This window comes from Tenrec ecaudatus, chromosome 13 (assembly GCF_050624435.1).
Source record: "Tenrec ecaudatus isolate mTenEca1 chromosome 13, mTenEca1.hap1, whole genome shotgun sequence".
NCBI classification, from domain to species: domain Eukaryota; kingdom Metazoa; phylum Chordata; class Mammalia; order Afrosoricida; family Tenrecidae; genus Tenrec; species Tenrec ecaudatus.
The window spans coordinates 92,734,021-92,746,838 of record NC_134542.1 but is presented as its reverse complement, the minus strand read 5'-3'; the positions used below and the strand labels follow the sequence as shown (position 1 = coordinate 92,746,838).

The following is a 12,818-nucleotide window of genomic DNA, read 5'->3' as shown; positions in this document are numbered from 1 at the left end:
CTCACTGGCCCACTAAATCTAATTTACCTAGAAGCATTAATGACACACGAGTTAATCATGAATTCAAAAGCTATTAATGCATTTATTAAGTTAATTGTATTTTTAATTTATATCAAAAAGTATACTCACTGTATGTGGGCGTGTTCTCTTAATTAATGTTCTCTATTTTACTTCTCTGGGTCCTTGTTTCTAATGCAATGGCTACACAGAACTCTCAGACAATATTCATTATTAATGGGTTTATTAAGGAAGTGAACAAGTTGTAATGCCAGTGAGAGTTACTCAGGGTAGTGTTGCTTATTATGACATGTTACAAAGTTCTTTCAGGTCTGCTAATAAATGCCCAAAGGAATATATCACTCCACCTTAAGCTTCAACCTGAAGACCTGCAGCTCAAGCTCCAGGGGTCAGCAAACGCACCTCCCTGAATTAAGTGGTCAGAGCCACAGAGGACACCAACCTGGGCACAAAAGCACTGAGCTTTCTTTGCCCCGTAGTTGGGAACTCCATGACTGGTCCTTGCTCTGCTCCCGGGTTTTGCTGATGCTCATCTACTGATGTAGCTGCTTTCTGAATCAGGAGGCTCACAGCACAGCGAACTCGAGTCCAGAGAATCCTGCTTGGAATTACTTCCATGGGAATCCTAACAGTATCCTCCTCACCTTACATGCAGGAAAAGATCATTTGGTGAGAATTAGAGATAATGGCTGGTAGACCCACTTTAAATAACTCACTGCCTCTGTAAGGGTGTGTCAAAGAGCACAGAACACAAATGTGTAAAAAGTGAAGGGTTTTTTGCTCTTGTAAGAAGTTAATCTTGGAAATCCACAAGAGTACTTCTGCCCTGATTTGTAGGGTCACTATGAGTCAGAACTGACTTCATGGCAGTGAGCTTCAGGGGTTCTTTAATTGGAATTTCATTTAGATGGCCATCGCATGGTCTACTAGGTCAGTGATGATAAATCGAAGTGGAATGCTGCCACATCAACAAAAAGAAAATTTCACGATCAGTTCTGAAGTGATGGATTATATTTATATATTGATGGATTATATTTATACATACCTGCAATAAAAACCAGTTAATCCACATATCATTAAAATTTACACAAAGGCAGTGGTGCCAAAGATGAAGAAATTGAAGATTTTTAACTACCTTCAATATGAAATGTATCAAACATGCAATCAATGCATTGATAATTCCTGGTGGTTCGATTACAAACATTGGAAACAAAGAAGGATCTGTGGGTGGGAAATGGGACCTTGGCTATAAAACTAATGCCTTCGACATTATTTTACCAAACCAAGAACTTAGTCATGTGTCTTTATTCATAAACTTCTTCCAGCAACATTAAAGGTAACTATACACATGTATGTGGACTATGCACATGGAATACATAGGAATTAAAGCCATGGTAAAAAAATGATGGAGTTTTGTATTATCCATCAGGAAAAGGCCAGAGGCAAATTTTAGAACAGGACATCAATTAATCGTATGCAAATTCAAATTGAAACTGAAGAAAATTTAAGCAAGTTCACTTGAAACAAGGTAATTTATCCATGAGTATATTCTACCTGAATATAGGGGCCATCCTGATGTATTTGACATCTTGAGCATTAATGACTGAAGACTTGATGAGTCGTGGGTGGCTTCAAGGTCATCAAAAACAATAAAGTCAAAGATCACAGAGAGAAGAGAAAGAAGACCAAACTGAATGTTAGAAAAGACTAACTTCCTCTTGAATGTAGAGTAGCAAAAGCAAGAAATGGTGAAGTAAAAGATCTGAGTAAAAGATTTTTTTTAATTTAATTTTTTTATTAGGGGCTCATACAACTCTTATCACAGTCCATATGTACATCAATTATGTGAAACACATTTGTACATTCGTTTCCCTCATCATTCTCAAAACATTTGCTCTCCACTTAAGCCCCTGGCATCAGGTCCCCATTTTTCCCCTCCCCGCTCTCTCATGAACCCTTGATAATTTATAACTTATTATTGTGTCCTATATTACCCTGTCTGACGTCTCCCTTCACCCACTTTTCTGTTGTTTGTCGCCCAGGGAGGGGGTCACTTGCAGATCCTTGTAATCGATTACCCCTTTCCAACCCACCCTCCCTCTACTCTCCCAGTATCGCACTCTCACCACTGGTCCTGAAGGGATCATCCGCCCTGGATTCCCTGTGTTTCCAGTTCCTATCTGTACCAGTGTACCTCCTCTGCTCTAGCCAGACTTGCCAGGTAGGATTGGGATCATGATAGGGGGGAGGCGGGGGGGAGCATTTAGGAACTAGAGGAGAGTTGTATTTTTCATCGTTGCTACATCTCACCCTGACTGGCTCATCTCCTCCCTGAGAATAAAAGATTTTAAAGGGCAGCTTGAAAATGGCAAATGTTTATAGTGACATATGCCAAGACCTAAAGGCATAGCTTAGAAAACCAAAGGAACAGGAAAAACTTAGCATTTCCCAAACTGAAAAGGTGAAGGAAAAGATTCATGTCTCTATCAGAAAGAATAGTGTCTGGGGTCTTACAGACTTGACTTAAAAAATAGGAGAGGTACACAGGCCTGTGGGATTCAAGGATAGTAAGGATTACAATCCAAGACGAGAAGAAGGAACTGTATTAGAGCTTAAATTCTCATCACATTTACAGAAGAATGGAGTGTTCTACTTGCAGTCTCAGAAACCCACAGGGGCAATCCATTTCCTATCCTCTTGCTATAAGTCAGTATCGACTCCATGGCAGTGAGGGGTTTTTTAAGTATGGATGACAGTAAAAGCCCAAAATCCGTTTGCAAGGTCCCTACATGGATTCGCCTCTGGAGAATCCCCTCTTACTATTGACTAGGGATTGGAATAGCCTTGCCATTAGAGAGCATGGGAAAATGGGTTACTATAGTTGGGGTGAAATTGAACATCTTATCCTCTTTTCTCCCTCTTGAGGCATTGTATAATTTTTCTAGTTTTCATTGTTTTCTGCTTCTCCGTTGAGCTTTTTCTCTTTTATTTTGTTGTTGGGTTTTGTTTTGTTATTTTGGTATGTGTTTAATTATATGAAACCTGAAAGAGATTATAGAGACAATAACTGGGTTACTAATTTCTTAAGGTCATGGCAGGGTTGGTTGGGGGAAAGTGGGGAGTTATGAGTAGAAGAACGAAGAAAATGTCCTAAAATAAACGGAGGTGGTGATTGTACAATTCTTCTCAATACATTTAAGCCATTAACTTATAGGATATGTTAATTATATGTCAACATTTTAAATTTTAAAAACTCAGACCTCATGTAATATTAATGAATTTGGGGGCAAAGTATGAATGATACAGGAAGTGTCCACAGAATCACTGTGCCAAAAAAGATTTTAACATTCAGCAATTTCAGGGGATATGATCAAGAACTGATAGTGTAGAAGGAAGAGTCTAGGTTGAAAGCGTTGACAAAATACACAAGCCTTGAAATTTGGAAGATGATTATCTGTCCAACTAACTGGAAGAGAATCCTATTTATGCCCATTCCAAAGATGATCAAACAATGCAGAAATTATCAAACAATATCATAGAAATAGCACAAGTTCAAAAATTTTCCAAAGATCATTTTTAAATGATTGCATTAGTACATCAACAAAGAACTTCCAGAAATTCCAGTAGATTCAGAAGAGGACCTGGATTGAGGGCTATCATTGCTGATGGCAGGTCAGATCGATCTTCTCTGAAGCAGAGATTCCCAGAAAAAACGCTTACCTCGTAGCATGCTTCAGGTCTTTGCTGATGGTGCACAGAACTACTAGAATGCGCCTTAGGAGGAAGCAGGGGGAGACACTGTCCTGCTAGGAGGGAATAGTTCATTGAGAAGAAGCTTATGCTTGGAAAAGCAGAATAATAAAAAGGAAGACCTTTAGGGAAATGGGTTGATGTAGTGGATGCAACAACATGCTCAAGCATAGCCGCTCCTATGAAACGGCCAGGATCAGCCACGCTCCATTATGTTGCACATAGAGGTGGTAGGAGTCATCCAATCTAACAGCACCTCACAGCAGCACAACTTACTTTGGTTCATGTGTGGTTTGCTGATCATATAAATCTGTTACTTTCACTTTTTATTAACTAATTACACTTTAGTTCCTATGTCGAGCACTTGAAAATATTTTGCAATTCAGAATTAAGTTTTATAGAACTTTGCTTCCTTTATGACACAATAATTAGTTAGTTGATTTTATGTAGTTTGCTTGTCTTGCAATCTGGAAGACACACTCGATAACTGTTAACAACAGTTAGCAACAACTGTGTCTTAGCCTTTCCCAGGTAATTAACTCCTTTGGTAGGCTTAAAGTCATTATGTTGCTTTTAACTGTGTCACGTCCACCCCGAGTTCATCTCAGTGCTCCCAGGTCCTGTGCCATCTCCAAGACAATTTACAGAGTAGACCGTTATGGTCCATAGGATTTTCCTGAGCTGGTCTCAGATCTAGATTACCAAGCTCTGCTTCCTAGTTTATCTTAGTTCCAAAGGTCCACTGAATCCTATTCAGCATCATAGCAATGTTCAAGCCTCCACTGACAGATGGGTGGTGTGTCAGGCCGGGTTGACTAGAGAAACAAATCCATTGATATACACACAGACACACACACATACACACACACATATATATATGAGCTTTATATCAAGAAGTAAGCATGTAGCGGGAAAACATCCCAGCCCAGTCCACGACTCAAGTCCATAAGTCCAATACTAGCCCATAAATCCCTTTCAGATTTACACAATCACATGCAATGATACACAGTGCAAAAATGATCACAGGACTCTGGATGCAAAGTCATGTGGATCCAGTGTCAGTGCAAACTTGGCAGGACTCCAGCAGCTTTCTGGGTGGCCAGCAAGCAGGAAAGTGAAGTCAGAAGGAGAGGCTGGCCTTTAGAGAACTATGTATCTCAGTCACACCTCCAAGTGAGGTCATCAGCCTGATTGACAGTCTAATCTCCACCCATGTCTTCTTACAGGTGCCATGTTGGCACAGAAAACAATGTTTTCCATATGGAAGATGAAAATTCTGCCACTTACTGTCATTCCTGACTAAAGTTATTATCCCCCAAACAAAAACCAAACCAAATGCCATCAAGTTGATGCCAACTCAGAGTGACCCTGTGATACAGAGTAGAACTGCCCCCTATATGTTACCCAGACTGTAACTATTAATGGGGTAGAAAGCCATGTCTTTCTACCGAGCTGCGGCTGGTGGTTTTGAACAACTGACCTTGCAGATCGAAACCTACTTATAACCATTACACCATTATAGGTCTGTTTATTTCTTCTAGGTGAAGTGAGTGATTGGAAACAATTTTGTTAACTTGCAGTAGAGTAAGTCATGTGTAAAATTTTGAGTTATCTACTGTCTTTTTAAAAAATTATTAAAAGATCATTTTATTGTGGGCTTTTGCAACTCATATTACAATTAAGTCTTCTTTTAAGTTGCCTATATACATCCATAGACTATTGTAATTATTTATATACATGCCTTTTGCCTGTTTGTCACCTATATGGACACTTCATTTACTACCAACATGTTTCTCCTTTTTAATTACACATTTTTTTCTTGGAAACTTTAAAACCAAACTTTTACTAATAATGCAAGTGTTTCTCTGAATTAAAGTTAATAGAAATAGTGTCACCAAGTGCCTCTGTTCTATAAATTATAATAAAAAGAACTTATTTGAAACAAATTAAATTTTAATTAAGTGTCTCCAGTTATGCTTCGGCAGGGGACTCTAACATATTTATATTTAATACAAAAATTTTTTAATCCTAATATGATTTTTAACCCTAGCTATTCTCTTCAGTAAATTAGCATAAAATATCATAACTTATTCATGTGATTTTACCATGAGGATAGGGTTTTTTGATTACCTTCTAAATCTGATTATGATGTGGTTATATAGTAGTAATTTGTATAACTGAATTTGTTATCTATAAGCATTTTGTGATACATATATGTACATATATGATACTTTATGTAGTTTGTGACTTAATTTTATATACTAATTAGTTATGCAAAAAATAAAGTATATGTAGATTTCATGTAAGAAATTTAGATGAGATTTTTATCATGGTCTTATTTCTTTTTGTTTGGTCGATGTAAATATTATTTTCATTTCAAAAAGGATAGAATATTCTTAAAACTACATATTTCCTTGCAAGTGTTAGCCAAATTTCTGCATTGCAAGTCAGGCAAACAGGCTGAATCATAAAAGTAATACACTACATTTTCTTCACGTGTGTGTCCTCCCCATCCTCCCGTACTACCTCCAGTATTAATGGTGTGTCATTTATGAAGGCGCACTGAGTTATGTTTTATTCTTCAAACTTACCTCACTATTTTAAACAGACTATTAAAGCAGTGATGTCACCTTTCCACCAAGTCATCCTGGAGGCACAGCAGCCTCAATGTATAACAGAACACACCGTCACCCAGTTTCATGCCGTCCTTACAGTAATTGAGCCTATGGTTACAGGCAGCATCCTGGCTGTACTTCCTCTAGACAAATTTGCTTGTTCTGGCAGTCCACGAACACCACAATCCAAATGTGTCCATTCTTCAGCCTTGCTTTTTCATTATCGAGCTTTCGCATGCATGTGCTGGGGTAGAAAATTACCCTGGGCTTTAGCCACAGCTTCCTTACTTATCATGGTAACATATTTGCTTTTTAACATCTTACCGAGCCATGGTGGCATCCAAAACCAACTCCACTGCCATTGAGTGGATTCTGACTCAGAGACCGTAGAGAACAGGGTAAGACTGGGTTTCCAAAGCCATACGTCCTGGCAGAGCGGAGAGCCTTCATCTCTCTCCCACGCAGTGCTCCTGGGCTGTCCACGCAGACGCCATTGTGCCACTTGGGTTTGTCAGGCTCACCTTTAGCTGAAATATTTAGAAAAGTGCATGATATTTATAGCTTATATTATCCTAAAAGACAAAAATACTATTTTAATTGTTGTCATGATTTATCATATATTAGGATAAATATAACCTGCATAGATTTAGCTTGTATTTGTAAACTTTTGTCTATTTTTGTGTGCCGACATGTTGGAATGGAGTCATAGAGACCCCATGAGACAGGGTGGAACTGTCTCACAGGGTTTCCGATGCTGTAATCCTTGTGGGAGCAGATCAGCAGGGCTGTCTCCAAAGGAGCAGCTCGTGGGTTTAAATCACCAGACTCTGTGTTTGCAGACAAGCACACCACTGCACCACTGGTTCCTTTTGATTCAGATACTAAAATCTAATATTCATATTATTATATAGTTTTTATATATTCAAGCTTACCTGGTTCCTTCCTGCATTGTTCAGTGTGAATAACATACTTAAATAACAACAAAAAAGGTTAGGAGACTAAATAAACATAGTTAATATGGTAAAATCTTCAGTGATAAATTATTTTCGCTGTTAAAATATTGGTGGTTTGCTACTTAAGTGCTTTTTATTTTATTTTCTTAACTTCTCCTTGTGTCTATGTTTTATTACTATTTACACTTTAAACATCATCTTAATGTAGTCCTCTCTGGAGAGCTAACTGTTGAGGTACTAACCACAGGTTGCTCGTTCAAAGCCTCCAGCTGCTACAAGGGAGAAAGATAAGGCTGTCTGCTTCCATATATTTACATTTAAGCCCTATATGAGATCAGAATGAATCAGAGGAACAAGTCCAGGCTGGAAGAAGTACAGCCAGAATGCTCTTTGTAAGTGAGGATGTGTTCATTGTCAGTTTGGGTTATCTGGACGGACATCTGGTCAGCAGTAGGATTTTAGTAGGTAAGTAGTTAGGGGAGTCAAGAATCATCCATGTGTTTATGACTACACAGTAGTTTGCCATCCCAACCTCAGTGTTGTTTAAGGGCCAACTCTGTACATTAGAGCAACAAAATAGAAAGAAGATGGATTTTTATCTCCAGATCTTTTGTATTTTCTGTTTTCACAAGTCACCTTAATTCTGCTGACAGTGTGTGTGTGTGTGAGAGAGAGAGAGATTTATTTCAATCAACATAATGTTCTGTCTTTCAGTTTCATAGTGTTCTGAGGTGTTACTTAGATCCATCATTCATTTAGTGTTCCTTGTATAGTACTGTTTATCCAGTCTCTCATCGATGGACATTTAGGTTGTTTCCTTTTTGTTGCCTTATGCTAGAATTACCATGGGTGTGCATATATCTACCAGTGTCGTGGCAACAGAAGTAAATGATGTTAAATACACAGATGTAAATGATGGTCTGCAATAATGGTTAGCTACCATATCTGTATAGATAGACCAGGAGACTAAACAGGGATAGGAGCATACACATGGGTACTTAGTGTGTTGGATGTGGTAGAGCATACAGGGGACAAAATTATGAAAACGTCTTAGACAGACAAACATCCTAGAGAAGGTGTCGCTGGACCTGGAGGCTCATAATCAGAGTCTTGAGACACCAAGGTCAATTGGCATACATAGTAACAAAAACAATGTTTTACACACTTCTTTGGGGAGTAGTGTCTAAGGTCTTAAGTGCTTGAGCTGCTGTCGAAGCTGCAACTATTGCTCTCTCCCCACCCAGAGGAACCAGTGAGGGAAATCTAAAAGACTTGGAAACTATTAGTTTACATAATGTTTCGACAAGAACTCAATGGTGCCTTGCTACCACTAACCACTGCTCTGAAAAGGATTTCATTAAAAGATCCTTGATAAAGAGTGGAATGAAACTCAAAATCATCAAGGAGAGCAGGCTTTAGTGATCAGATGGAAGCCGGTGGAACACTGGTGACTGTGGCCCTTAGTCACCCTTCGGGTCTAGAATTGAACTCACCCCAGTGGCTCAATGTTTAGCCGAACAATATATGTAATATCAATAATGGGAACAATAATGCAAGGTGCATGTGCACAGCTTAGAATAAACAACCATGTAAGCTCAAATGGGCTGCAATTATCCAAGGAAAAGGTCCAGAAGTGTGTAGGGTTTGGAAGAGGAATGAAAGCACGAAACACAGGGAGGAATTGGATAAGTGATGTGTATGAATTCACAAAATGTGTATGAATTCTTGAATATAAATCTGATGGTCTGCTCTGTCAACCTTCGCCTACTTCACAATAAAAAGTTTAAAACATCAACTTGTTTTAAATTCCTAGAGAACATTTATTCAATAAAATTTTCCATACGTTCACCAATATTTATTGTTTGTATATACTGATTTAAAATTTGTTGAGACTTCTGAGTGCAATACAGTGAATTATTTAATATGGCTCTCCTAGCCTTTTGTGACTCCCACCAAACGACCTTTGTTTTGCTGATGGGCCTTGGTAAAAAGGTGGAGGAATGTAATGATTAAAATATATGCTTTAGCTATATGTGATCAATTAACGGGGTTAATTGTGATTTGTCATCCTGCTGGCTGTGAAATAAGCCATCTCAGAAGCAGTGAGGGAGAATCGCACTGCCAGCAAAAGTAAAGGGATAGGAGTAGAGCGAATTTTTTGGACCCTGAAATTCCTAAGAGGCAAATAAGCAGTGACTGTCCTGGGCCCAGTCCACCAAACAAGTAAAGCTGGGGACTTTGGGGCACGATACTGGCCTGTCAGTGAGATGCCTTCAGGCACTTGAAACTGGGGAGAACAGGAGCTGATTGTGTTCAAGCTGAGGCTTATGGTGGAGCTCCAAAAGATCTTTGAAACATTGCCCAAGCAGGACAGAGACCGGGCCAGGAGAATAGGGGCTAAAGAAAGTCCTACGTGCAGACACAACAGAGAAGAAACTGTCCCGACTCAACAGCTGTATCCTGAGCACTTCTCACCTGATTTTAAGCTGTTCATTTCCCTAACAAAGGCCATAATTGTGAATATCACTTGTGTGTTCTGTGTAGCCATTGCAATAAATTTACCAAAACTGGCTGCAGTAGAGAGTGTTGTGGAAGTCAAATCTCTGATAATTCCTTTTCCTTCTAAAAATGTGACTTTTAAATGTGTTCATGGGCATCTTGAAGCAAGTTTTTGGACTTTATCTAATTTTATATGGAGCCCTGGTGATATAGTGATTCACAATCACCAGCAGCTCTATAGGAAAAAACCTGGGCTTTCTGCTCTTATAAAGTTACAGTCTTAGAAACCCACAGGGTGTTGCTGTAAGTCAGCATTGCCTGGATGACAGGCTTCTTGTGGAGTTATGTCACTAACATTTTCTTTCTGCTTGCTGTCTTAATGAGCAGTCCATGTGTCAATAAATTTCAAAAGGTAAGACTGAGAGTTAACATTAAAATCTAAATACTAATATTTCTAAAATACCACATTGCAGGAGATCATCCATATGACTGAATGGCTGGGACATGAGTGTGCACCTCAGCCCCCTTGAAGAGCCTTGCACTCTTGTGCTATCTACCATCAGCAATGATATCCCGTGTACCACGCCTTCTTCCGAATCTGGCTTGAATTTTAGGTAGCTTTCTCATGATGTGCTGCTGCAACCCTTTTTGAATTAATGAGGTCTTAATGATATTGTTTTAGATTTCAATATTCTCATAAGGGTCCCCTCTCTTTAGAACGTGTACAAATACAGATCTCTTCCAGTCAGTGAGCCAGTAGCTGTCTTCCAAATTTCCTAGCACAGACATGGGAACGCTTCCTGGGCTGCATCGGTGTGCTGGTCCTGTTAGTTGCTGTGGGTTGGGATCAACTCAATGGCAGTGAGTTCAGTTTTGGGTTCAGTGCATCTTGGGCACCTTCCTTCAGGACCATTGATTCTTGATCATGTGCTCTCTCTTTCTTTCTGGCTGTGTATTCTTTCCATCTTCTTTCGATGCCTCCCGAATCGTTCAATGTTTTGCTCCACTCATGACTCCCAGCTGCCGTACAGAACCGGGTAGACCTGCCCCTTTGGGTGTCCGAGACGGTCACTCCTTGCAGGAGTGGTGTGCTTAGCAGACGAGTACTTAGCTCACTCCACTACCAGGGCTTCCTGTTCCTTCAACATTGCAACACGAGCCTTCGATTGTTTTCTTCTTCGGTAATTCTTTCAGCTTGGCAAATGCTGAGTGTGCTCAGTTCTTTTACTTCATTATTTCTCCCATTTGCTTCAGTGACTGATGTTCAAAAGTAAGTTTCAGAATCTCTCAAACATCTATTTTGATCTTTTCTTTCTTGTCTTTTATTGACCTTTTGGTTTATCATTGCATGATCTTAACGTCATCCCCAACTCAACAAGAATTCTGTCATTAGAGTTCAGAGTAGCACATCTGTTCTTGAGATAGAATGTACTGTATTTTGGCTCTTGTGGATTTATTTTAATTTTCTTCAACTTCAAGCTGAAGTGACCTGTGAGCCTCTGATGTTCGGTTCCACAGTCAGCTCCTCCCTCCTCCCACTGCCGTCGTTTTGGTTGAAAATATTGAGCTTCTTTGACATTTCTTTCTACACATATAGTCAATTTAATCATGTGCATTCTACCTGGTGAAGTCCGTGTATACAATTGCCAGTTATGTTGAATTAGGGTATTTGCCATGAAGAAGTAGTTGTTCTTGAAAATTTTTATCATTCAGTTTCCAGTTTCTTTCTGTCACCAAGGCTACGTTTTCCAGCTGCTGTTCCTGCCTATTTGTTACTAATTTGGATGTTGCAATCGCCTATAATAACTGCTGCTTCTTGATTGCATGTTTGATCAATTTTGGTCTAAAAGTGTTGATAGACTTCTTCAATTTCTTTATCAATAGATCTAGTGGTTGGTGCATAAATTTGAATAAAGGTTAAATTAAGTGTGTATCCTTAACTTATATAGATATTATCCTATCACAGATAGAATTATAATTCAAGGTAGTACTTATAATGTTCTTTTTTTCATTTTAGTCTTTATGATTATGAATGCAATGCCATTTCTCTTGAATTTTTTATTCCTGCCATATTAAACCTTATGATTTTCGTATTCAAAATGCCCCAGCCCAGCCCATTTCAGCTCCTTAAAGCACAAGATATCAATCTTTATGTGTTCCATTTCATCTTTTAATGACTTCAAATTTTCATAGATTCATACTTCCTGCATTCTACATTGTGAGTCTTTTTCCCCCAACAGTTTTATTGGCACATAATTTACATACCATACAATTCATATAATTCAATAGTTCAGTCATTCAGTCATATCAAGGAGAATTTTGCATTCACCCGCTCTTCAATTTTAGAGCATCACCCCCTGATTAAATCGCCTCTAAGGTGAATTATGCAATCACAATCCATTCTGGTGCTCCCTTCTCCTTCCTGTCTTCCTTATTTATACCTGAAATTCCCTTCCCTTCCCTAACATCCACCCTTCCAGCCCTGAATTCCGTATACCCCCTTATTATCAGTTATTATTATGCATCCACTCCTCCTGTGCTTCACATGGGAGACCCAACAGAAAACAATAACAAACAAAATTGCGCTAAGGTGTTAAGTTTAAAAACATAATTGTATAGAGATAAAAATACAAATAATGAGTAAGAAGGGAAAGACCCCCCCCCCCCAATCAACATTAAAAAAAAAAAGCCAGGGACGAAATTTCTATCATGGAGCTAGTAAGAGATACTTGCACCCAAAACAGATTCAGGTTGTGTCTACAGGGTGGTCAGCTGGCTAAGTATTGAGTTCAATCCAGCATGATCAAGATTACAACTCTCTGCCTGATAGTAAGGCTTGTGGCTAGAGCAGATTTGCCAGTGGCTCAGGCTGACTAGATATTCTTCAGATGGGTTTAGGGCTCCCACTGTGTCCCACAGCCCCCTACAAATTGGATGCTCGTAACTTTTGCTTTGATGCTTTTTCCTCACATATTTCAGTCTT

At 39.0% G+C, this 12,818-nt stretch overlaps 1 protein-coding gene across 7 annotated transcripts in view; it reads left to right on the top strand.

Annotated features, from left to right (window-relative positions):
- The window catches only part of MBD5 (methyl-CpG binding domain protein 5), a 457,957-nt gene that overhangs the window by 184,922 nt on the left and 260,217 nt on the right, over positions 1-12,818 (top strand). The gene's annotated exons all lie outside the window — the stretch shown is intronic.